This window comes from Lissotriton helveticus, chromosome 5_1 (assembly GCF_964261635.1).
Source record: "Lissotriton helveticus chromosome 5_1, aLisHel1.1, whole genome shotgun sequence".
In the NCBI taxonomy this organism is placed as follows: Eukaryota; Metazoa; Chordata; class Amphibia; order Caudata; family Salamandridae; genus Lissotriton; species Lissotriton helveticus.
Window position 1 is genome coordinate 644066324 of NC_136065.1, and position 27980 is coordinate 644094303.

Below are 27980 nucleotides of genomic sequence, written 5' to 3' on the forward strand. Positions count from 1 at the left end.
AGACCCATCTCCTACAAATTGCACCTCATGGTCGACTCTTTCAGAAACCACCTCATTTGGTTGAGAGACTAGAAATGGGTCAGAAGAGAGAGTTGTCAGACCTATCATTTTGGTGCAAAATCGATTCTGAGAATCCAGTTCTGTGGTTGGGCGCACTTTACGATCAACAACCGAACTAGTTAGTCCTAGGCCTAGGGTCTCCGCACCACAGAGTCAGTCATTCGTATTTAAGTCACTTAGTGCCTCATACCTATTGGTCAGCTCAATAGGCCCAGCGAAGGGAGCTAACTAGGTAATTTCCCTGCTTCCCCATTCCCTCCGAAGTTCTTTGGGGGATAGAAAAAGCCCAAAGGAAGAACATTAACATAATCGGAATTTATCCTATATGAACCTGCCTGCTTCAGAATATGATCAACCAATATTGGGCAGCCAAAACTTACAATTACACAGTCACCACTGAGAGTTTTCTTTGTTTTCCCCACCCAGGGTACCGTTCTCACCATTTTAAAATTGTTAAACAAATGTTCGCCCATAACGGTTTTGACACTCAAATATTGCAGGGCCTTATTTCTAAGGGTAGTCCAGTGTTCCTCTTTCCCATCCTTTGTTTTCGGGACATTTGCCAAAATTATTGAGTAAGGACTGGCTTCTGGGGGGAGGTGCAGCGCTGCTTCGCGAGGAAGGGCCCGAACAGAGGGGCTTATTCTCCCTGGCTGGTCTAATGGCCCTTGTTTTAATCCTTGACTTTCCCCCCCAGCCACAGCCAACGCAGGAATAGTTGGCACTACAACTTGGGGCACAGTGACCATCATGGAGTCTACAAGGTAATTTACCCTCGTTGTTATTACGCTTAAAGAAAGTGTATCAGGTTGACTTCCCCCTTGCATTGGCACTTTCTGTTTAGTGAGATGTTTTTCAATAGTATCTAGTCTTCTGCCTATTTTCACCAATTCATCTATGACTGGGGTAAGAAAAGCTTTCAACCGTTCTTCCAATGTTACAATAAAGTGGGCCATATTGTCCCCGTCTTATCATTTACATAATTACCTAACTCTAGCCCTCCCTTCCTTCTATCTTCCATAGTTTGTTTAGTAATACTTCCGTCCTGTCTACCCCTCCCAGACGGGATGCCTTTGTTTTTACTATTCCTTGGCTGTTTAGCTTTTAGCCAAGTACTTTTAAGGGAGTCATTTGCCTTTCTTTTCCCTGGCGCATCATTTTTGTTGGTAACTGAGGTAGACCGTAGCTGCCTAGTACATGTGACTATGGGAGAGGCTAATAAGCTAGACACATGAGAAGAATCAGAGTCAATAGACAGACTAACATCAACAACAGCCCCGTTTGTAATATGGCGGATAGGGGGAGCACTAGTGTCTGGGGGGGGGGCTCAGTGGTTTCTACAGCCAGAGGAATTTGGCATAATTGTTCTGATGATAGCCTTCTCTCAAAGAGTTCAATTTCTTTGGCCACAGCAGTTTCTGAACGTTTCAGGAAAGCATCCAAGGTCCCAACCCCCCCACCCCCAGAGCTTCCTTTAGATAAAGATTTAGCCATATCAGGGGGTATGTTAATCCTAGTTTGCAACAAACAAACTTATCAGCCAAATATGTCAATCCGTAAGCAGAGTTGAGAAAATATTGTAGGCTCACCCCCTGGTAGTGGCGATGTCAGAGGGGGGGCCCATCCCGGCCTCTTCTGGCCTTTGAGGGCCCGCCCTTTGCCCGGGCTTAGCCCGGCGCAGTCCTGCGCACGTCCTGCGACGCGGTAAAGAGTCTTCCTTTTCTAGCGCCTCCAGGCGCGGATGTCCGGTGGAGCGGCTGCCTGCCTGCCGCTATGCCCCCTGGGTATTGTAGTCTCCCCCGCACTGCGGCCACGCGAGGATGAAAGGCTGTGGCGGCGGGGGGAGACCTGTGGCGACAACAGGAGCAGAGGGAGCAAAAGGACGCAGCCCAGGTAGGGCAGTGGAGAGCCTTATGGGGTTAGCGTAGGTCACGGGGCTAAAGCAGTTCCATTAGTCATAAGTCTAGGGATAGCTAGTTGATTCAAAGAGGCTTTCTCCTCCGTGGTATCTTTGTAGTGTGAATGGTGTAAACAGTTGCAAAGGTAGCAAAGATGTTTGTAATTTGATGGGATTAAAGGACAGCATAACTTATGGTTCAAACAGAGGTAGGTTAAAATGTATATCTTTTTTCCCAAGAAATAAGTCTAATTTCAAGCAAAATTACACACAATTGCATGTATTGCACAAAATTTTCTTGGCCGTTATATTATATGAAAATTGGTAGTGAGGGCCTATGTTGCATAAAAAGTCATATGAGATACTGATATGAGACTGGTTAGAGAGGGACATGTCTCTCTGATATGGTTTTTATAGATCCAATAAGATATTTTGGGCCCCATTAGGATGTCGGGTGGATCGCCAACGCCCACATGGCGGTGGCGATCCACCCAACATTCGCCCCCACCCGCCACCCATTTCCCCCTGCCATATTACTATGGCGGGGGGACCACGGCGGATGAAAAGACCGTCTGCCGCTTTTCCGCCGGGTCATGTTGACCGGGCGGAAAAGAGTTTAATATGGTGGCGGTGTCTTTTGTAATTCTATCTAGGACCCCAATTCGATATTCCTGATTTATGCCCTTATGTGGTTATAATAAATAATAAGGCATAAGAATCATATCCATATTTAGTCATAGCCCATGCTGTCCAAATTAAGCAAAGCTACTTCCCCAGGCTCCTAGAAAGTACAACGAGTTCTGTAAACAAACCAAACCTCCAGCAACCTGGGAACTCCCCATGGCTTTTGTTTTGATTTGTCCTAGAACTCCTGTGAGCACTCTAAGAATGGCCAGTTCTTAGTGACATCTTTATTGACGTCTTATGTCCAACCTTACGTCAAACCCGGCACCTTTCAGGTATAAATATACCAACGTTGCCTTAAGCAAACACACGGTGGTTTGGAGCAGAGCGGCTATCTACTTGCCCGAGAGCCCAGCTGATGCGGAGAGCCCACGGACGCCGCCCCTCCCTTTTGACGCACTGAGAGAGACGCTATCTTTTCTCCTGCCGAGAAATCCAGCTCCGGTGTTTTCAGCCGCCCTTGCGGGTTGCTGGGATATCGAGTCCTGAAAGAGAGATACCAGACCTCCTGCTTTCTATTACCCAGGTACGGAGCTGACTAAACCCTTAAGAGAAATCTTGACTCAGATTCTTGATAAAACCAACTTAACTTAAACTGCTACTTACTTACTCCTTCCCACGTATTAGGCTTAGGTCAGGTACACCGGGGTCGGCGTATTTAGAAGCACCAGTTGAGTACGTTAGTCAATGTATATTTGTATGTATATATTTTATCTATTTTAAAGTATCATATGGCTAAGAAACCATATCAATGCTTTTACAGTATTATTTTATAATACTCCTTTTACTGTACGCACTTTACTTTATGCTAAGTATTGCAATTGTGGCAATTAATTTCTCTTGCATGAGAAAGAAGACTGCTCAATAAATAACACCTTTTATTGAAAACGCCCGTCTCTCTTTTCTTTGCACTCTGGTGAAACTAAGTATGCACGATTGACTGAGTAAAATAGCTGTCTATTGTTTTCACACGACTCTAGAGATACACTCTTATTCTGAGGGAGCAAAGTTGTCATGTTATATGGTTGTCAGAAGCTAATCCCTTCTTGTCTATTAAGGGAAGTTAAACTCCTCCTTGTTTATTCGAGAAAGTTTCTAGTGACCTCTGAGCTAGCTGGCAAAACTAATTAAGTCTAATATAGTCAGTAGAGACCTAGTCGACCTCAGTCCTACGTCTACACTGCTGTTTATATTATTCCAATGCGCAGAGCCTATTGGGAATATAGGAACAACACTACATGGCGCCCAACGTTTGGTAAGGCGATAATCTAACGCAAGACACTAGAGTAACTCAGTCGTGCTTTTTCACACAGACCCTTTTTCCCGTAAATACTCCAAAAGACGTCTGGAGTGGGTAAAAGGTTAAAATCCGCCGGAACTTAGTAGGATGAGAATCCTATGTATAGTTTTTGGTTTAGTCAACGTTGAAGGATACAGTGTTTCAAAATATTGTGCACCTAATCTTTGTTTCCCTTGAAACTTGATCTGCAACAAAAAACTTTCTGTTAGTAAAAATGGCGGAAAGTGAAGACGAAAGGGAGGCAGCTACAATAGCAGCTCGACTCCTAGCGGATGACACAAGTCTCCAAGAAAATGAACCGAATGCTATATTCATTCCGGTCAACATAAGAAAAACTATAACTATTAAACTTATAGAAAATGAACTGACATCAAGAGGTGGTACAGTCATATTCGTGGTAGAGGCCCATGAATATCGTCAGACAGAGTTATTCTATTCATGGATAAATTTTCCAGCAGCAAACGCTGTAAAAAAAGAATTCCACTATTACAAAATAGAGGAACCTCCAGAGGACTACACTCCTTTCGAGGAGATTGAAATCCCATTAAATTACCAAGAGCACCTGCTCTGGTTTAAAGGCGCCCTAAAACATAAAAATCACATCACCAGGCTCGGTCCACTAGGTAGACCAGGCGCCACGTGGCCGGTTCTAGCCAGCTACACACCACATCCCGACATTGAAACAATGACAGACCGGGAACTTTTAACTCAGCTAAAGATACTAATTAAAATACATAGACAATTGGTCCAATATATAATGCGGACTTCAACAGTCCAACCAGCAATTAACATACCACAGCTGACCCCTCATCAGGGGAACACAAACAAAATTACACCACAGAACATACAATCATGTCTTGGTAAAACACTCTCAAAACTGGAAAAAATTCCATTCTGGTTAGCACAAAAAATCACTCAAATAGAGGCAGTATTTCCTGATACTACACCTACTGAGAAACACAGAATTCTGACTATCTGTCTTACAATGGGGATCGCACCACATGTGGGGGACTGTGACACTTGGGGCACAGTCTTTGCTTCCATTTACACAAAAACACATGGTGTTCGGTCTATGGCGGTAATACCAGATGTGCTAAGACAGATTCAAAATGAATACGGTCCAGAACCTGCTTTAACTCTGGGTATGAAATTACTGAAAGACTTCAAGCAGGTCTCGGCTATAATACTAGCCAACATAAAAGGAGAAGCAGCATCTGTGGCGATCCGCCAGAAATTGAAAGAAACAGATATAGCAGAACAACCTTTTGAACTTGCCAGAATCATTAAAAAAGTCCTATGAAGAACTAGGTAGAGATAGTTTGGGTGGGAAACCAGTAAAACCCCAACTACTCAAAACTCCTGAAAAAACCTTTATTAAAAATAATCTAAACACTCCAAAAAAGAGTTGGGATGGTAATAAACAATCCACTCCCAGAGAAAAACGATTCAAGTCCAGAGGAAGGTCTCCTCAACGGAGAGAAAGATCTCCTGACCGAGGAAACAAGTCTCCCCAGAGGGAGCCCTCTGAAAAAATATACAACCTTAGAGATAGGGATAAATTAAGAAAGCCTGATAGATATCAAGATATTGATACACGTCCCTCTCGATCTTTTCAGACTTCCTCGCAGAAATCGGAAAGAAGAGGACGGTCAGAACACAGGGAAGAGCACGTCAAGTCCAAAGACAAGGAACCTGCTCATCAAAGTAAAAAATTACAATTTCCAAGAAAGAAGGTAGCCAGTATTAAAATAATTAAACATGCCGAGGATACTGAGGACACAACTGAAAAACGGAGAGTGGGACCAGACAATGCTAGAAAGCGCAGCAGAAGTGACCATAGCTCGCAAGATCTTGATGAATCTTCTGGAGACAGTGGACACGAATGAATACATTCAGGTGGAAACTGCAGACACCAGGGTCAGCAAACCTCATAAAATATACGAAATAGCATTGTGTATAGATGGAGAGAAGACTAGGAAAGTAAGGGGTCTCTTTTGGGATAACCTTTCACAGGGCTATGACATCCTTTTAGCTGAGAAAGACTGGCCACCAGAGTTTGTCAGGGAGTGCCCTCATGGCGAAGAAATGATTATGCACGCCACTCAAATCATATTCCAATTCATAGAAAATATACATATGCAAGAAAATGGGCAGTAGCTCAAGATCCTGCATTATATAAAAATCATGTAGGATGGGATGAGGACTCTCCTCCTCACAAAATCCTGTTAAAATGTCAACCCACTGCACAAAGGCAGTACCCAATTAAACAAGAAGCTAAAAAGCAAGTCAGGGAGATCTTAGATCAACTTGAATACCAGGGGGTGATTGAAACATGCACCTCACAAATGAACAATCCTTTGTTTCCTGTCTCCAAGCCAGATGATTCATATCGTCTAGTTTTGGACTACAGACACCTTAACTCATGTTGTAAAACATTTGCAGTACAAAACTCACACAATGCAGCACTAATGAATAACATCGTGCGCAAAAAATACAAAACGACATTAGACATCTCTAATGGATTCTTTTGTCAAAACATTGCACCTGAGCGCAGGTATTTGACTGCGTTCTCAATCATGGGGTCACAGAAATTTCTGTCGACTCCCACAGGGATTCAAGAATTGCCCAGGATTATTCTCAGCAAGAGTAACAGAGTTACTACAAATATATGATGATGAAGCATTATCGTATGTCAATGACATCTATCTAACAGATGATGACCTGGATACTCACTTGAAAAGAGTAAACACCATAATACTTGGGTTTGCAGCTGAGGGTTACAAATTCAACTTTAAAAAGTCACGAATTGCCCATCTAACTGTCCTATTTTTAGGATATGAATTATCAAGTGAAGGCAAAAGCCTAGCAGACAACTTCTTAGAGAAGTGGGCTGTACTCCAAGCACCTAAAACGCTGAAGAACTTACAATAAATACTAGGTTTCCTGAATTTTGGAAGAACATACATTCTAAATTATGCAGAGAGGGTTAAACCTCTCTATGAATTAATAAAACCTGATTTCAAACCAATTAATTGGACTCAAAAACATACATAAATTTTAAGATCATTGCAAACAGACATGTTAGCTAAAACAAAACTGCAAACTCGCGAAAACATACACAACCTTGTAATCCGAGTCATCCCAGGAAGATGCGGATTCACGTACCTGACCTCTAATGAGGGAGAAACGGTACCAATAGCTTACAAATCACACTTGTACACACAAGATGAAATGAAATTCAGTCGTACTGAAAAAATTCTCATAGCGGTTCAAACTGCTGTAGCAAAAGAAAGAGCCCAAGCCCAAGGCAGAAGAATAACTGTTTTAACAGCAGAATCTGCCCTTGAGGCAATAACAAGCCCACGCAATTTGACTACCGTGGCATTACATCTAAAATGGATAAAATGGGAAAATTCTCTTGCTGCAGAAGACGTGAAGTACTATTTTGACCCGGAAATGAAAAAATTAAAAAATCAAAAATTTGAATTAGAATATACTCTGCCAATCAAAATTCTGCCTCTGAAACAATACGCCTGTATAATATATACAGGCGGATCAGCACAACTCGCAGTTGGGGGTAAGCAAGCTTACAGTGCTGCGTGCGCGGTTGTTAAATGCCCATGGCACGAAGGAAAATTGAGACCACTGGTAACTGTGACACAATCTGTAAAAGATAGTTTGTTTCTACGAACTAAACTACTAGCTTTAAAGATGGCGCTCGATATTGCCGATCGCGAATTCCCCACACTAATCGTGTGTGATTCGCATTACTGCGTCAAATCTTACGATAATGACTTGCAGAACTGGGTTCAAAATGATTATAAAGATGACACAGGTGCCACAATATAGCATAAAAAACTTTGGGAACAGGTAGTTCTTTTGCAGAAAGAACTACAAAAGACTCACGTGATACATACACTGAGTCATCAATGTGATGGCGTTCACGTTGCAGGGAATTCATTGGCTCACAGAGCCACAGCGGAAGCAGCTCAACCAGCTTCCGTAGCCACAAAAAAGCGTTCAGAAAAATACATAGACGGGGAAACAATGCTGGCGGTAAAAACGTCTTTGCAAAGCAACTGTGCAGCATTACCTGTGAACTATCCACTCAATTATACATACATAATTGATGCAAACTCCGTTCCTTTTGCTCGAATCCCTGGAGTGGGGGATAGAGTAATTCCAAACACGAACAGGAGAGTCTTTTTAATAGCAGACGCACACATGGGATTGGGTCTAAGGCACCGAGAGATCAAGGAATCTTTGAAAGAATTACAATCAGAATACTGGTGGCCGGGGATGAGCCTGCAAAACTACAAATTTGCAATGGGCTGTCCAAACTGCAACAGAGATCGCAGTGGCGAACCGACCGGAGTATTGCCAGGACCATTCTTTTAGAAAGCATAAGGCTATCTATACGCAGAAATCCACTAGGAGAAATGCGTCCCATTTATGTTTAAGACTAGATTCACTTAAAATGTAGACACCAGCACTCGGCTGACGCCAGAACTGTTATAAAAGATTTGCGAGTCCTTATCGGCACATACGCAATTGGCATGCTACATTCTGACCAGGGTCCTGCTTTTAGCTCTCGAGCTTATAAGGAGGCCATGAGCAGCATGGGCATTGCATTGCGGTACTCTTGTCCATTCCATCCTGAGGGAAATGCGGTAGTGGAAAGAAAAAACAAGGACATAAAGCAATCTATAACGGCGAGGGTATTAGGTTCGGGCGATGGGTGGGTCCAACTTTTAACAAGTGTCCAAAGTAGTCTTAATAATCTGCCAAGAAATTCTCTAAAAGGTCTCAGTCCGTACGAACTATTGTTCGGTACTAGAATGCATATTCAGGACCTTGATAGTCAGACTTCAGTGGTAGAAGAAAAATGCTTTGATATCAAAGACCGTTTGGCTGTTTTACAGGAGTTAAATGAAACAAGACGAAACCTGAGCAACGTAAAGTTAAAGCAACAGCCAACAGCCACTGAAGAAAAACCACCTGTCCCAGCAAGACCTGTCTGGATTCCAAAGATTGGGGATCTGGTCAGAGAGAAGATCGCGGTGAAGAAGGAATTTGGGCCTTCTTACAGAAAAGCAGTACCTGTCTTAGCTGTCAGCGGAACAAGATCAGTTGTACTACCGCCCCTTGCTGGTAAAAAGGAGAACCAAGTTGTATCCATCGACCTGGTAAAACCACAATCATGTGGCCAATAATAAGTAGTAGGCCCAGTGGACTCCCAATAAATAGCAGAGTACCAAAACTTGCTACAATACAAGAGGTTCAAACTTAGAGACTAATCACATTCGATAAACCTGCAGTGAATAAAAAAGGACTATGCAACAATGCCATGGAACTTGTGCCTCTTGAAACCCAAATTGCAACAGTTCGTCAAGAAACACCAGTCTACAACGATGTAGACTCAGACTATGCTAGTGAAACAAAGAAAAATCCAAAAGCAAATAAAAATTCGGAAGCAATTCCAACAATTGACAGAACTGCATCTGGCTACTTCATCAATTTCGATGACTTTTCTGAAGATCCAAGCGAACCTGAAGAACCGCCAGCAACGAACACTTTTAAAGATAAAGTAACAGAACTCTTTCATCAATTCAAAGAAACTTATCTGATTTCTCCATGGATTGAATTTTGGATTGTGTTAGGTGTACTTTTCCTCCTGCTTTGGCTCATCATGGTTCTTTGTTTGGGAAAATTCATTGAAGGAAAATACAGTACAATGGACACAGCAAGTCAGAACATCAACTTGGTCCTAAAGCCTCACAAGTCATCTCACATCAAGAAAAGAGAACTATCATCAGTGAACGTCACAGCCAATCCAATACCCAGTGGGGTAGCATGGGACAGAACTGACTTTGACATTTTTGGCCCGATTGAGCTCTTGAAATATCCACATCAGTTCAAGGTTTCATTAAGTGACTTTGTAACGCCAAGTACTTTCTCTGATGATTGGGACTTTGAAAATATAAATAATATGATGTCAGATTTAGTAATGTCAGCAAAATGTACAGAACATGATTACTTACAGGGTTCATCAAATTATGAAGAAATGTACTGTTATAATCACTTTGGCCATCACTATTTGCATAAATCTGCACAGCCTAGAAATGTTTTTAATTATAACCAATGGGAACATTGTGCAACTCCACCAAAAGGCAGCTCAAAAACATTCTATGAGAAATTCCCATACTTCTCAGGGTTTAACACAAGTGATGCAGAAACGTTTTATTTTAAAATGTTAAATAAGGCAGGAATGAAAACAATGTTGACAAATACTAAATTGATTTATTCTGAAACATTTTATGAAAAAATTATTAAATTGGGTTTTGATTTCTGTAAAAATAACATTGAAACAAAAACCATCTGGGGTACCAAAGAATGGCAGGTCCAGGGTTTAGAAGCATTGTTTAGAGCCTGCATGATCCCAGAACAAATAATATTCTTGAATGACACCATTCAACAGACTACCTGTCTTTGCCTAGCCAAAATTAAAGAGTTAAACAAACCGTCTATTCCAAAGCCCATACCTGATAGTAATAGCACTACTGATATGTAAATAGACGTATCCCATATTTTAAACCAAAACAGAACACATCCTGATTGGAAAAAATGGTTGATCTGGCCCACAGACATAAATAACTGTCAAGATAGATTCCTGAACAAAATACAGGGGTTCAAAATGACCAGGCCAGACCCAAGATTCTCCCAGAGACAACATCCAGGGATAGTTACAAAATACAGTGTAGGGAAACTCTGCCTCGAATGGCTACAGAAATCCACACTGGATGAAATTAAGCAACACTTGACTTTACTTAAAGACGGTGCTGACTTGCGTGATTTCATACTGGGACCACGCAACCAGCGTCAAAAACGTTTCATAGCGGCCGGTATATACGCTGCGTACAACGAAGCTTGGAAAGTAATGCAAATTGAAACAGCAGAAAAAATACGAGAAATTGATCGTATTAATTTGGAAAAATCACTTTCTGTTGTGGACAATGGGTTAACGACTCTGTCCTCCAGAATATATTCACTGGACAGTATTGTATCATCTGCTATTGATATAATAGAGCAGGACTTACTAATGTTACAACATGGACAGTCCCAATTACGTTCTATTGTACAGCTTGGCTGGACGTTGCAAAATCTGTGTTCAGGCTACGTGCCCTGGCGTTTAATCAACGTAACGTCATTATTCTCTATCTTTAACCTTACTATACGCAAATCAGTTTGGCACAAAAAGGAGCAGACTATACGATTCTGAGCATTGAAAAACTTGAGAGATTACCATTGACAATGTCAGAAAGACCTGTCATTGAATGGATAATACACGGAATAATCACAATTCCGATAACAACTTTCCAGTTTAAATACTGCCAAGAGTATATACCAGCGGGCCAGTATGAAAGGTTGGGTAAAGGGTACATCAAGTCAACATGGAAATTACCTTATACACACACATGTTACAGTGAAAAGAAAAAGAATGTATTTCTTAGTGGTAAAAATTGTAAACGATCACTAAGCGATACACTTCTGTGTCAAGGCATTAACCTGCATGGAGCCTGCGAAGGGTCTTCAAATAACCTTTCATGTCACCAGCACGGCACACCTGCAACACAGATAGAGCCATTCTTTAGACGGCTTTCTAACGGGAGCTATATTCTAATAGTGGACCACAGCTGTTGTGGCATGGGGCCAGGGAAAGCCTATCTCGTAAGCGTTAGTTGGATGTATGACAGTACAACGTATGCTTTTACCACGCATGCCTTTACATCGCAAGTTTTACAACGCATGCCTTTACAACGCATAGCGCTTTGGGGTGCTGGATAGTGAATAGTTTAATTTACTATTCCAACTCCAGTCCCCGTGGATAGTAGGGAAGGTGTTGGATAGTAAATTAAATCTATTTCCTATCCTAGAGCGCCCCCCAGAGCAATGCGTTGTAATGGTTTGCGTTGTAAAAGTTGCGATGTAAAAGCATTGCGTCGTAAAAGTTGCGTTGTAAGTGATGTTTCCTGCGTTAGTTCCATGGTCTCTTGCTGTATGCAAGTATTGTATCCAAACAGCAATCCAGATACGGAGGCGGCAATATGGCCTTGTTTGAATATCTCTTCTATTCGAATTGATACTTTAAGCAGAATGAAGTCTATTCTTTTACAGACGACTGTGCCTTTGACCTCGTCCAGAGAAACGTATGATCTGCAAGTCGCAACGACAATGGCAGAGATACATACCCTTTTATCAACAAATTGCCCCACACATTTCGTAGAAATACTGGGCCAAATCCTAAATATGTCTGATACCAGTGGCATCGCACATGTATTTAAGACAATTTTTTTGGGACTGTTAACACCCTTTGAAACAGTTCTGGGCATCTTCCCCAATTTTGTCCATTCTGTCTTTGGTGGCCTCCCTCTACTTTTGGGACTCGTAGCAGAAATTTTATTTTTGATTCTTCTGCTCCGATATGTCAAACAAAGTCGCAGACAAGACTCCAGCAACGATGGAAGAAACGATCCTAGCAGTACGCTACCGGGACCGCATAACTAAAGTCCTCAGATTAGCCCGGCTAAGATATCTGAATATGACCTGGTTTCTTTCATTCAGACCTATCTGGCAAAATTGCATCTTACCTGTGCTTCGATGTATGCTATGCGGAGAAGAATGTGTGTTGGACATCTGTCTTGCACTACCATCAGCAGTACCAATGGATACAGATACCTTGCTAGGTCCGGTAACGACTCATACATCGTGTTGTCCCCAGCGGCTACCTATTCTGATGACGGCATTCGTTGAGACTTCACCACTATGATTATGTGGCAGTGAAGTACAAGATGAGAGCAGCATCACCCAGGTACAACCTTCAGTGAGCATTGCTGATCCTGACATCGATGATAGCAATCATTCTCACGAGTGCACTGTTGTGGCATTCTAAAACTTGGTCGAACTCTTACCTGATGTCGTAGACCAATTTTTTTGTGAGTCTGTCTGAAATGATGTTCTCCCCTGAACAGAAAGAATAACTTTTTAAGCAACAAGCACACAGCATTCCCTGAACTCTGAATTCGGCCTTCAGCTTTGATAAACAAAAGCTACTGAAAACATTTGGAACTATTTTTCCCCTGAAGCGAAATTTTTTTTTCCCCTTCCAAAATATTTACCTTTTTTCTGGCACATGTACTCTGCTTAAAGTAGAACTATTCTTAGAGAACACAGCTTCTATTTTAGGAACTTTACAGACAATATTTTACCTCAGCCTCTAGCATATGTACAGAATTTGTATTATTACGTGATGGAATGGTCTCGACCTTCTCTTCTGTATTAAGAGCCATTTCATGTGTAATTTTCGCAATTCATTCAGCTGATATATATATGCATTTTTTAACTGAATGATAACACTGCTTCAAAAGCGTACAGTAACAATACTCATTTTCGTGTATTTACCATATACCATTTCAAATGTGAATTATGTATTTTGTGGTGGGTTGGAAAACACATGCACCATTATATGTTTACTATTGCTTAGTTTTAAGTAATGAGGGACATTAGATCGTGGAGTGGGTGTTGTAATTCTATCTAGGACGCTAATTCGATATTCCTGATGTATGCCCTTATGTGGTTATAATAAATAATATCCTTATAAAGGCATAAGAATCATATCCATATTTAGTCATAGTCCATGCTGTCCAAATTAAGCAAGGCTACTTCCCCAGGCTCCTAGAAAGTACAACAAGTTCTGTACACAAACCAAACCTCCAGCAACCTGGGAATTCCCCATGGCTTTTGTTTTGATTTGTCCTAGAACTCCTGTGAGCACTCTAAGAATGGCCAGTTCTTAGTGACATCTTTATTGACGTCTTATGTCCAACCTTACGTCAAACCCGGCACCTTTCAGGTATAAATATACCAACGTTGCCTTAAGCAAACACACGGTGGTTTGGAGCAGAGCGGCTATCTACTTGCCCGAGAGCCCAGCTGATGCGGAGAGCCCACGGACGCCGCCCCTCCCTTTTGACGCACTGAGAGAGACGCTGTCTTTTCTCCTGCCGAGAAATCCAGCTCCGGTGTTCTCAGCCGCCCTTGTGGGTTGCTGGGATATCGAGTCCTGAAAGAGAGATACCAGACCTCCTGCTTCCTATTACCCAGGTACGGAGCTGACTAAACCCTTAAGAGAATTCTTGACTCAGATTCTTGGCAAAACCAACTTAACTTAAACTGCTACTTACTTACTCCTTCCCACGTATTAGGCTTAGGTCAGTTACACCGGGGTAGGCCTATTCAGAAGCACCAGTTGAGTACGTTAGTCAACGTAGATTTGTATGTATATATTTTATCTATTTTAAAGTATCATATGGCTAAGAAACCATATCAATGCTTTTACAGTATTATTTTATAATACTCCTTTTACTGTACGCACTTTACTTTATGCTAAGTATTGCAATTGTGGCAATTCATTTCTCTTGCATGAGAAAGAAGACTGCTCAATAAATAACACCTTTTATTGAAAACGCCCGTCTCTCTTTTCTCTGCACTCTGGTGAAACTAAGTATGCACGATTGACTGAGTAAAATAGCTGTCTATTGTTTTCACACGACTCTAGAGATACACTCTTATTCTGAGGGAGCAAAGTTGTCATGTTATATGATTGTCAGAAGCTAATCCCTTCTTGTCTATCCAGGGAAGTTAAACTCCTCCTTGTTTATTCGAGAAAGTTTCTAGTGACCTCTGAGCTAGCTGGCAAAACTAATTAAGTCTAATATAGTCAGTAGAGACCTAGTCGACCTCAGTCCTACGTATACACTGCTGTTTATATTATTCCAATGCTCAGAGCCTATTGGGAATATAGGAACTACACTACAGTCTGTTAGACACATGCCTTTCCGTAGCGGCAACGCTACCATGGAAATCACTTGCGGGGGCCCGTTGCGGGCCCACAGGGATTCTGGGGGGTGAGGGGTGCACATAGGGGGGTAACTTAGTTACCCCCCTGCATTTCAATATACAAAGTGGCAGGCATCGCGCGGTGCCTGTCACGTTGTACATTGAACTGCTTGACGCCTATTTTTAGCATTGCCGCAGGTGGTGCTTTCAGCACCGCCCGCCGCAATGTTAAAAATACGGGATGTGTCCGCCACTGTGGCGGGCGCATCCTAATTGCCCAAACGGGACCCGCCCATATGACGGCCGGTCCCTTTTTGCATCGGGATGTCCGCCCGCCATCCTCATGTGCCCTAATTGTGTTTAACCAAGTCTAGTACAAATGAAAATGATACAAAATTGCATAACCACAAAATTACAAATAATTCTGCTAAAGCTTGTATAACATAAACTTCACACATTTTAGAAACTTTTGTCCATGGAAAAAAAATGAATATGACGACAGGATGCCTTCATATAAGCTCGTGATAACCAGCATCACTTTCCTCTGCCTCAGCTTCGCCGCTGGAATACAACCTGCTTTTTCAACATATTCATTATGACAACTCGTCAATCTAGAGATGGCGAACCTTGCTTGGGCCATGAAAGACTTTGACCACAGAGTAGCTATCCAGTCCCTAAATTTTGTTAGTTGACATGGCTGCCTCCTGATGCCCAAAGTAATCAAGTTGGCACTTCCCATTGTGATTTACCAGGGGGTGAGGTCTGTGGGGCTGATGCCTCAGCACTGGGGGGGGGGGGGGGGGCAAAACCGTTGTAAGGAAGAGCTCTGACATGAATTTGTTTGAATCGCAAGTTTGACTGTGCGCATACACTGACAAGCATGAGGGCTGAGTTGGCACAATAAAGAGCTAAACTGAGGTGTTGTAGGGTGCCACCGTTTGACCATTGCATGATATGCTGCTTGCTTGTCAAGGCCAGTAAGAGATGCAGCTAATGTGTGGTGTTGCAAATATCCTCTCTCTTAGGCCTCTGTCTTGCTGTGAACACTGAATAGAATATTGAGCAGTTGAGACAAATCTATGAGTCACAGCTTGCTTTATGAGTGGGTTAACTGACAATAGAAGGACAGTAACTGACACAATGTCGAGGATGATAAAGACAAGTTGAGGCAAGAATGGAATGAGATTTTTACCTATAAACTTATTACTAGCAATGAGGGAGGCCAGTGGTGATGAGTGTACATCAATAGCATAACTCCTAATGGTGGAAATAAAAAAACTTCAAACGATCACTTACAATATATGAACAAAGGTATCATTGTTGGATCCACTCCGGATCTCCGACAGACCCCTGCCCTCACCACGTCTTCAACAAGGCCGACGCTGTCATCGCACCCCACCTGCGGGACATCATCAACACCTCCTTCGACACCGCCACCTTCCCGGAGAGCTGGAAGCACGCCGAACTCAGCGCCCTACTTAAGAAGCCATCAGCCGACCCCACCGACCTCAAGAACTACCGCCCCATCTCGCTGCTCCCATTTCCGGCAAAAGTCATCGAGAAGACCGTCAACAAGCAACTGGCCGCCTTCCTCGAGACGAACGGCTCCCTCGACCTCTCGCAGTCTGGCTTCCGGGCCAACCACAGCACCGAGACCGCCCTGATCGCAGCTACCGATGACATCCGAGCCCTGCTCGACAACGGGGAAACAGCGGCCCTCATCCTCCTGGACCTATCCGCGGCCTTCGACACTGTCTGCCACCGTACCCTAGTACAGCGCCTCTGCAACGTCGGAATCCAGGAGAAGGCACTGGAGTGGATCATCTCCTTCCTCGCCGGAAGGACACAGAGAGTCCGCCTCCCCCCGTTCAGATCGGAGGCCACCGAAGTCATCTGCGGCGTCCCTCAGGGCTCCTCGCTCAGCCCAACACTCTTCAACGTCTACATGAGCCCCCTCGCAACCATCGCACGCCAGCACAACCTCAACATCATCTCCTACGCCGACGACACCCAGCTGATCCTCTCCCTCACCAACGACCCGGCCACCGCCAGAGCCAACCTACACGAAGGGATGACAGACGTTGCCAAGTGGATGTTGAACAGCCGCCTGAAACTGAACTCGGACAAGACGGAAGTCCTCATCCTGGGATCTTCACCCTCTGCCTGGGACGACTCCTGGTGGCCCCCCGCCCTGGGCAGCGCACCCAAACCCACAGACCACGCACGCAACCTGGGCTTCATCCTGGACTCCTCCCTCTCCATGACCAGACAAGTCAACGCCGTCTCCTCGTCGTGCTTCAACATCCTGCGCATGCTACGTAAGATCTTCCGATGGATCCCCACCGAGACCAGGAAGACGGTCACCCAGGCCCTCGTCACCAGCCGTCTGGACTACGGCAACTCCCTCTACGCCGGAACCACCGCCAAACTCCAGAAGAGACTCCAGAGGATCCAGAACACCTCAGCACGACTCATCCTGGACATCCCCTGCCGCAGCCACATCTCCGGGCACCTGAGAGACCTGCACTGGCTCCTGGTCAACAAGAGAATCACCTTCCAGCTCCTCACCCACGCACACAAAGCCCTACACAACCAAGGCCCAGAATACCTCAACAGCCGCCTCAACTTCTACGTTCCCAAACGCCAGCTTCGATCGACCAACCACGCCCTCGCCGCCGTCCCCCGCATCCGAAGAGCCACCACAGGAGGAAGGTCCTTCTCCCACCTGGCCGCCAAGACGTGGAACTCCCTTACAACCCACCTCCGCCTGACCCAGGACCACCTCGCCTTCAGGAAGCAGCTCAAGACCTGGCTGTTCGAGCAGTAGCAGACCCCCCCCTCCCCCCCAGCGCCTTGAGACCCGCCGGGTGAGTAGTGCGCTATATAAATGCTGTGATTGATTGATTGATTGATTGATCTGGAGACCATGTAGTCAAGAATGGAAACTAACGTGAAAATGATGCATATGGTGTCCCAACAGGTATGGAAAGCCACTGCAACATTTCTTATGTTTAATAAAGGAAAGGAACACCTACAGAAGTTCAAGAGTCTTGTCATCTCATTCTTACTGAAGATTAAAATGAAGGGGATGCAGGCAACAGTCAAGAAGTTGAAGAAATTGGCAAAAAGGCCTTGAACCTCTATGTCCTAGGGATATGGCATTCCACAAGGAAGTAGATCTGAAGGAGGTGATATTAGAAGTTTTAGAATCTGAAGTGCCTGGAGGGAACTCTCCTAACAATCTTTGTGTAATCATGGTGATGATACTCCTTAGGATAGGTCTGGCTCGGAAAATAGTACTTGCAGGGACAGGTTTAACGAATTGAAAAATGCTGCTGATAAATGCAATATGCTGAGAGCAGCAATAAAATGACGTGTATTATATAAAGAGAATAATGGTCAGGATCTAAATAGGGGTACCCTGAAGAGGAGATCAGCACTCCAGAAGATTCCATGAGAGCTAATATCATTGGGAATTTAGGCACTGGTCTGATGTGTGGCCAGAACAAGAGCCACGCAGACTAGAGGGACCAGCTTGTTTTTTAGGTTGGGGCACCTAAGAACTTCCTTGAGGACATATGTGGCATATTGCTTCAAATGTTCTATCCAATGTATTTTGGTATTTTGCTACGTACATTCATGCCTAACGGTTCACAGATTCTACTTGAAATCTGGGACACTGTTGTAGGGATAGTATTGTCATTTCTTGTGATTTCAGAGGTGGGCCTTAATGACCAAAGCAATTGTCTCATCAGTCCTCTTTTACTGCCCCCCCACATTTTGGTGTCAGAACACTTTGACTAGCTTTGAAGTGACCGTGCTTGTAATTTTTATATTCTATTTAATGTACAACTTTTGGCCTTAAGTAATGATGGAACGTGAAAGAGAAGCTTGAAGAAACAATCGAACGGTGGTTCCAGAATCCATACTTCAATGAAGGAGGGCCTTTATCTCTCGATTTTCCTGTAGTGATCACCACAGCTGGAAAGCTGTCTGGCATTGGCGTTAACTCTGGTGAAAATTTCAGCACTATATCGTTGGCTCTCCTAAGAGTAAAAATCCTCAGCTATGGCCCCTCCGCTAGAGGGAAGTGGCCGAAAGAAGGCAATTCATTTTTTGTTGCTTAGGTACGGGGCATGAGGTGGACACACTTGAAGCTAAGGTATTAGTGCTACAGGTATGTTGATTCCTAGCAAAATTGGCGCCTGTCGTGTTAGCGTTAATATATACTAATCTGTCAGTCTTGCAGTGCAAAAGGTGAGGGAAAACACCCTGGAACCCACAAACCGTTGTACCCTGGGGCCCGTCAAATAGTATACAACAAAGCCTATGCACACGTTCAAATGTTCAAACAAAAGTTCATTTTAGAGTCTAAGCACAAAACAAAATCCAGTATTGTCTCTTATGTTCTTTTCTTTGTCTTATTTTCACCAATACGCAGCCAACATGTGTTTTGTCACATGGGGATTACCCCTTGACTTCTTCAAGGATGTCTGGTTCTCTTTGTTCTACATTCAAATGTCTTACTGCCGGTTGTAATTCCGTACCGGTTGGACTTATTATCTTCCAAATGTGCCCCCCAGTGGATTCTTTAAGGACCTTGTTTCCAGGTCTGTAAATAAATCTTGTGCATTCTGGCTTGCCTAAGACTCTCAAAATAAGGTGAGTCCCAGGAGGCAGGATATCTGAAGCGAGTGCGCTTCCGTCTGAATCTGGTGCCCTGTACGTGTTCTGTCCACTGGAGAGCACATTTGTCTTCGTCTGCCGCGGACCCCCCAGCCATTTTAATATGGCGGGGGTCATTTCTGCACGGATGGCGGGCAGATCACCCCCGCCGGGCCGGCGGAGACGACCGCCGGCCCGGCGGGTGTAATCGGTCCACCATCCTAATGGGGCCCTAACTGTCTTGCTGCAGATACAGCCACTAACAGCTCAGTAACTAGTGAACTGCCAACCATTTATCACTCACATAATCAAATTGATGACGGGCCTATGGATAACTGTACAGAAGATGGTATAGCAATATTGAATGTCGCAGCGTCAGTGATTGCTGTCTCAAGGGGGGTGAAGTCTCTGGAGATTTACTGTGTTATTGGAGGCTGCTTATTGTATAAGGGATAAAAACCATGTCTGCTGATTCTGGGATGGGCAGAGTTGACATTGGCGGGCAGCAGGTATTACGGGAGGCATCACAGGAGCTCTACAATACTCAAGAGTCTCTTGAAGACTTATTTTCTCTTTCCAAGGCCAGTAGCCAATTGAAGGTTGATGAGGAAAATGTAAACTGGAGGTATGAGATTCAAGGTTCACAGTGGGTGGGGCCACTTCTATATAGCAGTATCCATCGAGAAACACTGCTTCAGAGAAATAAGGCTGGGCAGACTGCTGCCACTACCAGCTCCTGTTACTACAGTCTACGTTTGCTTCGAAGAATTCTTCACTATATGCCTACCACCCATTGTAGAACTTTAGTTCAGACAATGGTAATCAGTCGTTTGGACTATGGAAATGGTCTGCTGGCCGAAGTGGGAGAGACCTTGCTTGCTAAATAAGAACTAATACAGAACACTGCAGCTAGAATGAGTCTAAATCGTCCTGCTGGCTCCCCTCAACTCCTTTGCTCAGTGAACTGCACTGGTTACCAGTGTAAAAAAATATTCTTTTTTTTTAATCTGCTTTTTAACTTATAATGCTCTGAAAGGCAGAGGTCCCCTCTATTTGCAAACAAAACTCATAAAATACTCACCTTGAAGAAACCTCACATCCAGCACACTAGGACTTCTTCAGTTTCCCCGAATTTGCCTGACTCACACAGGGGGCAGAGCATTCTCATATCTTGCTCCAAGATACTAGAATAAGCTCCTTACGGCCCTGCGTACAATTTCCAGCTATTATATCTTTAGGAAACAATTAAAAGCCTTTCTGTTTAATTGTTCCCTTTGATTCGCTCTGGTCCTTCCAATCCTCAGGTTACTATTTCTAGGCCGCGCCGATTTGCCCCAGGGTGAATCGAGCGCTATAGAAATAAAGCTAACATAACATAACAAACTGCTGGGTCCACTGCATCTGATAAACTCACCACTGGGGAAGTGCAGCAGTTGTTGATGCAAGTATTTGAGGATGGGACACTAGATATAGATTGATCAGGGGAGGAGGAAGAATTGCTATGGGACCCTGAAGGAGTAGAGCTCACTCCGACAAAGGAGCAACGTTGGAAGTCACCAGAAACTGTGCCCAGATCCTCTAAAGTAGGGGAGAAGGGCTCAGATAATATGAAAGGCATGGTGGTACCTGGTATATGGGTAGATTAGAGTGTCTGGAGAATTGTCTGCTCTCAGTCAGGCCAAGTCATCTCTGTTAGAGATCTATGAGCTTATACAGACTCTCAGGGATAAGAATCGCAAGGACCATCTTTCACTGAAACTGCTCATCTCAAAACACAACTTGTGCTCTGCAAGATAACCAAATTATGGACATCCTACAGACTCAGGTTACAGAGGTTGAAAACACACCGAACAAACTGGTGGAACAGACTCGAAGTAATCATTCCCAGATGGAGCTTCAGGGATCTAAACTTGTGCAGCTGACATCTTAAGTTGAGGATATAGAGAATTGCCTTTGCAGGAATAATTTAAGGATTCTGGGAATACCAGAGGGGAAGGAAGGAGGTGATAGATCTTTCGTGGTCACTTTGTTTCAAGCTGCATTCTCGCCGTGAGCTGACTGGTGTTTTCCAGAGCGCACATAGATTCCCAGTTCATAAACCTTGGGGAGGCAGAGGGATAGTGTTTTTTGGGTTGGGAGATGTACATGGGAGAAAAAAGAAAAAAATCTTTTTGAGTGTCACGGTAAGACATTGGTCCAATGGGTATGAGGGCTAGGGGTAGGCAAATAAAAAAAGGCAAAATGCATGTCAAGAGAATAGAACATAGTGCTGTGTGACTTCTCAGCATCAGATTTCTGGAGACTGTGCAAATTGTCAATTGGGACTGATAAGGCTAAGGTTGGTACCCAAGATGTTCATGTAGTGAGCTGGAATGTTAACGGTTTACGATCTAGTCAGAAAGTAGCTTTGATAAAAGAAGAACTCTGAATAATTAGTCCTCATAATCTATGTCCCCAGGTGACTCATTTGCTGGCAAAAGACCAACACAAATTGCACGAATTAGGGAATGAACCATTGGTGATAGCAGGAATTGATAGGTCAGAGGGAGGTGTAGCTCTCTGGCATCCGATGCTGAGTGGCAAGTCGAGGATTCCAGGAAGGTCATAGGGGGCAATGGCTGATCACTTGAGTTAGCAGAAATCAAACACAGTTCACTAGAAGTAATATCTACGAACCAAGTTTAGTGTATTTAATTTCTTGTTTACGGACCTTCGTTGATGGCTTGAGCTGCATATAATGGGATGGGATTTAAATATGATTATAAAAAGGAACTGAAGCTTTTCCTGCAGAATCGCAGAATCACATAAAGGTAGCTGAAGTTATAAAATAAGAGGAGGTACCATTCAAATAATGGAGACCTACGGGTTAGTGGATGCGTTGTGATATTGTTAACCAAAGGAACATGGTTTTTCATACTGTTCAGGTTCACATAAATCAGTTTCACGACTGGATATGCTCTTGGTAGATAACTTCATTGCTTCTAGTATCTTTATCCAAGTTAATCCACAGGTGACAACTGATCATAATGCACTATGCTTATGCATAAAGGGCAGGCCCTATCTGCTCCTTGGAACGCATCTTGGTGGAAATTTGAGAGGAGACTCCTGTTAGATAAATAGTGTATTGATGGCCTGGCGGCTAAGTTGAGGGAGTTAATAGATATAAATATGGGTTCAACATCTGTCCTAATTGTTTAGAACAGATTGAAAGCTTAAGTCTGTGGAGAAACAATGAGCTTTGTGCCAGATAAAAGAGGGGTGAGAAATGTATTGAGAATAACATGTGCAGGCACCTGATTTTATTTCAAACAGAGCAAGGGATTAGTTTCGGCCAATTGTCAATGGAGTCACCCAGAGCCGTCTGTGAGCAGATTGTTGCTTTACGGGCTGTGATCAAGCAGAGCACCTGGGACTGAGTTAATAAAAAGATCAGGGCATACCAGCTGGATCGACTTGGGAATAGTGAAGAGATGAGGGAAAACACTGGTGCTTCATATAAAGGCAAGTAAAAATAAAAATTGGATTGCGATAAATAAAACCTGGGGTGGGGGCTTTGACACCATCCCTGGAGAAATCAAGGACGTATTCTGAGATTATTATGCAAATCTGTATTCAGATACGTGCAACGCACAGTTGAGCAGATTGAGAAATTCCTTGCAGGATTCCCTCTGTGGTGCTGACGCCTTCCCAATAAGAAAATCTTGAAGCTCCAATTGCAGCTGGTGAGAATGTAAATGCATTGACCCAGCAGGCAGTGGACAAAGCTGCTTGCCCGAATCAGTTACCCTGTGAGTTCTCTAAAACCTTTTCCAAAGTATTGATCCCAGTTATTACTAAATTGTTTAACTCTTTGTTATTATCTGGGCAAAGGTCCCAGTTTCATGGGGAGAACAAACATTGCAGTATTCCCCAAAAAAGGGAAGAATCTGGCCAAATGTGGTCATACCGTCCAATCTCACTTATCAATTTCCATTAAAAAATATACTCATGAATAATAGTCCACCGGCTAGCAAAATTTATCTCATCAGTGGTAGACCTGATGCAGCACAGTTTTATTCCAAGTAGGGCTACAAATTCACATATTAATACGATTATAGCAACACTGAATGTTGCAGGGGTACATAGGAGAAAGGTTGGACCTATACTGTTAGATGCCGAAAAAGCTTCCTATCAGGTCTCCTGGAAATATCTATTGCTTGTCATGTCACAAATGGGGTTTGACCCTAATTTTATGAGTTGGGAAAGGTCTTTGTATAGGGCATTGACGGGACGGACTGTATGTGATGGAGGACTACGTGATATTATTTGTATACAACGGGCACCGGGCAGTGTTGCCCTCCTTCACCCATACTTTTCACTATATATGTTGATCCTTTTAAACAGGTCCTGACACAAGCCAAACATCTTAAAGCCTTTGCGTTGCATACATTTAAGGTTAAAGTACTGACATATGCCAATAACATCGGCATCCACACCCTCCAATTAGTTGCATAAGGTAGCTTGTAAGTTTGGAAATATTTCCGAGTATAAGCTAAACATTGAAAAAATGGTAGCACTGATGAAGGTCGTCCATATGCAAACAGACCTATTTATGGTTGAAAGGGCAGAGTATTTAGGGGTACAGGAAACTTTTGATATGGAGGAAATTGTTGATCTTAATTGTAATGTACTCTACAACAAGCCACTTAAAATATGTGAGAAATGGGACAGACTTCATCTTAGTCTCATGGGGAGATGCAATATTTTGAAAATGGTAATCCTCCCTAGGTATCTATATCTCTTTAGTGCCATACCCTCATACTTGACAACTGGCTCCTTTACTAAATGTTGAGAAGAGCTGGCAAACTTTTATCTGGGGGTATCATAAGCTCCGATGTTCTGTTCAAATTTTACAATTGCCACGAATGGAGGGAGGTCTGGCTTTGCTGTCATTAAGACTTTATAATCTGGCTACCTTTACGTCACGCTTGTACTCGGTTATGAGCGGTACAGATCGGCAGTTAGGAGCAATCTTTGGGAAGTATAAAAGAAATGGTCAGATTAGGAAATATCTAAATGGTCTGTCTGACACTGACTACTTTAAAAGCACAGGATGTAGAACTTTGCATGTATATCATTTCATATGGACTCACATTAGGAAAATTGCAGGAATTACTGAACATCATCAGTATACCTTGATTGGTTACAACACTAATCTCCTAAATTGAGCTACTCCACGGCTACATATCTTGTATGAGACAATATAATCTTATTAACCTAGGATACATAATGGGGAAGTGATGTATCTTCCATTTGAACACCTACGTCGTGAGAAGGGGCTACCTAGTCAAATTTTTCTCCAATATATCCAATTTAGTAATTTTCTAACTGCTATTATCTGGGATGAAATACATTTAGGGGCCCGATGTAGGTAATTAGTATTTATCGATTCATATTCGGTATTTACAAATCGGTAAATGCTATGTAGGTATTTTTACCGAATTAATTAACGAATCGGTAACATTTGATAATTACCGAATCGCTTTTTACCGATTCGGTAATTGCCATTGATTCCTATGGGCCTTGAGGCCCATAGGAACCAATGGCAATTACCGAATCGGTAAATACCGATTCAGTAAAATTACCGAATTGACAAGGGGGACAGGTTGTCACTTGGACACCCTGTTGCACCCCTGATTCAGGCTTGTGTGCCATGTGGCACAGATACATGCCCTTAGGGCATGTATGTGTGCCACATGGCACAGGTGTACATGCACAGATGTGCATGTACACAGGAATTCGTTATTTACCATCAAATAGTATTTGATGGTAAATAACGAATTCTTAAGGGCCTGTGGCACTGTTTTCAGTGCCACCTACATCCCACATTACCGATTATGTAAATTTACCGATTCTGTAATTTACAGAATCGGTAAATTTACTGATTCGGTAAATTTACAGAATCGGTCATTTTTAGGCCCCCTACATCTGAAACTACAAATACCGGTCGGCAACGGCCGAAATCGGCCGTTACCGACCGGTATCTGGCCACCTACATCTGGCCCTTAGAGTGTAACACATTCCTCGAATTTTTTATGAAGATGTCTAGGCAAGGACTCAGTCGCAATTAAGGAATGTTTAGGAATCGCAAAATTTTATGCGAGTCCTACATTCATAGGCAATTGATTGCAATTCTTTAAAAATCGCAATTGCCTATTTTGACGCATGAATTGTATTGTAATTGCATTTATATAGCGCTCACTACCCCTGACGAGGCATCAAAGCACTTTTTCGGTTCACCTAAGGTTTTTAAAGAATCGCAATTAAAGAATCCCAATTGCCTATTTTGCCTATTTTCATGCATGCGCACCTTAGACTGTTGGTGATTCCCTGCAAAGTGTTTTGATCATGACTGTGTGACTATGGGTATCACCTGAAAGCATCAATCCATACAACTTGTAATCCACACTGTCTAATGTAATTACTTGTGAATTCAATTATACTATTCGATCTAATGGCATTTTTGAGCTCTACGTTTTCACCTGAATGTAATTCTTATTGGTAAAAATGGAAGAAGAACCTTCTTAAACCTGAGTGAAATGTGTCTCGGATGCCAAACACAAACAGAACTCAACTTTGACATTATTTATTTAAATTACGCAAATATATGTAGATATACACGACTACCAAATAAGAGTAATGTTGAAAAAAAAGCCAGTAGACAACCTTTTGCCTACATAGTCCTGTCCGCCTCATAAGCATTTTAGAGGCATCTTTATGAACTCCTGGAAATGCAGTCTCCTGCCCTGACCTTCACAGTCAGTGACTGTCTTTCATAGAGAATACATTTGTTATATGTATTTAGTGCTTTTCCTGAACTATGTGCCCCTAGATGACAGAGTTTGCATCCTAGGTCCGTTTATATTTAACACTGCAATTTTGTGAAGCTTCGTGGCTTACAACTCTGTTGATTTTTGGGAGCTATGGCTATCTTCGGAACATTAAGGGGTGATTAAGGCAAAAGGATTGTGCATCTTTCGGTAGTCTTCAACGTGCCCCATGCTTGGAGCCCACATCAACCTGCATGTGTATTCCGCCAACTCGTATAAATCTTCCCAATCGGCCAAACGCGTTGTCCTGCCTGCCATCACACCCACTTTTGCCAGTTTGTCACCCCCCCTCAGTGATGACACTCGGGGCGACCCACACCCACTGCACCACCGCCTCTGGGAAGGGTGCAGTTTACATCCGCCATTTCCAGCTTGAAGATTTTTGTCCCAGCAAATGACGTCTTGGAGCAAGAAATGGTACCTGATGAGGCGGGACATGTTTCCCGCCTTCCCACCCACTGTATCTTACTTCGTACCTGGTGGGACATAAACTAGCCCATCACCACACTCCCTGTGCCGCACAGGTAAGTGCCAAGGTGTTTAGCTAAGGCATTTCTAACTTTGCATTGGGCTGTAAGAAAATCTGGAAACTCTTCCTACTTCTCAATTTTCCTTAATTGCACATGCATGATATTTTGTGAACTTGTAGAAAAAGTTATGCAAATTTTAAGAAATTTCTTGTATGTCTGGATTGTGAGGAAAAACATTGCCACGGGCTGATTTGAATGAATGAATGAATATACCATTTATATAAAGAGCTAACTTAGCCCAAGGGCATCAAGGCGCTAAAGCAGAACTATGTGAGGACAAGTTAAAAACACACTCAGACAAGGATGGTTGTGAACAACCAGGTTTTTAGAGCTTTCCGAAAAAGGGAATGTGACACCTACCCGGAAAGTTCTTCCGGGAAAGAATTCCACAACTTAGCTGCGGTTGACGAGAAGGTTCTTCCTCCCCATTTCATCTTTTGGAACCTTGGTACTATGAGGAGGTTTTTTCTCACTGACCTAGCCTCCCTAGCGGGAACTTAGCATTTAAACATAGGCATTGGGAGTCAAACAGAGGGATTTGAAAAGGATTCTGCGATCCAACTGAAGCCAGTGCAATGTAGAAAGAGAAGTCGATATTGTGTGGTATTTTGGTAAGTCCATTACCAACCTGGCAGCGGCATTCTGCACCAGATGTAAGCGTTGCACCAGTCCCTTGTTAATACCCAGATAAAGAGTGTTACAATAGTCCAATCTGGACATTATTAAAGCGATGACAGCTTGTGTACTGGAAGCAAATGATAGGAACTGCGTTATCTTTCTAAGGATTCTGATTAAGCCAAAGCAAGTTGACCCTGTCCTATTGATCTGTAGACTCATAGAAAGGGAATTGCCCACTAGGACTCCTAATTTTTTTCCATGGGAAACAGGGCTAGGGCAGTTACCTAGCGAGTCCGCCCACCATTCACTCGACCGGATGCCCAAATTATTCCCGAATATTAAAACCTCAGTCTTCTCACCGTTTAATTTCAAGAGGTTTTGCATCATCCACGAGGAGACTGCTTCCATACAATTTTTAAAATTGGTGGCGGAGTGATTTGACATAAAGTTTCTAATTTATC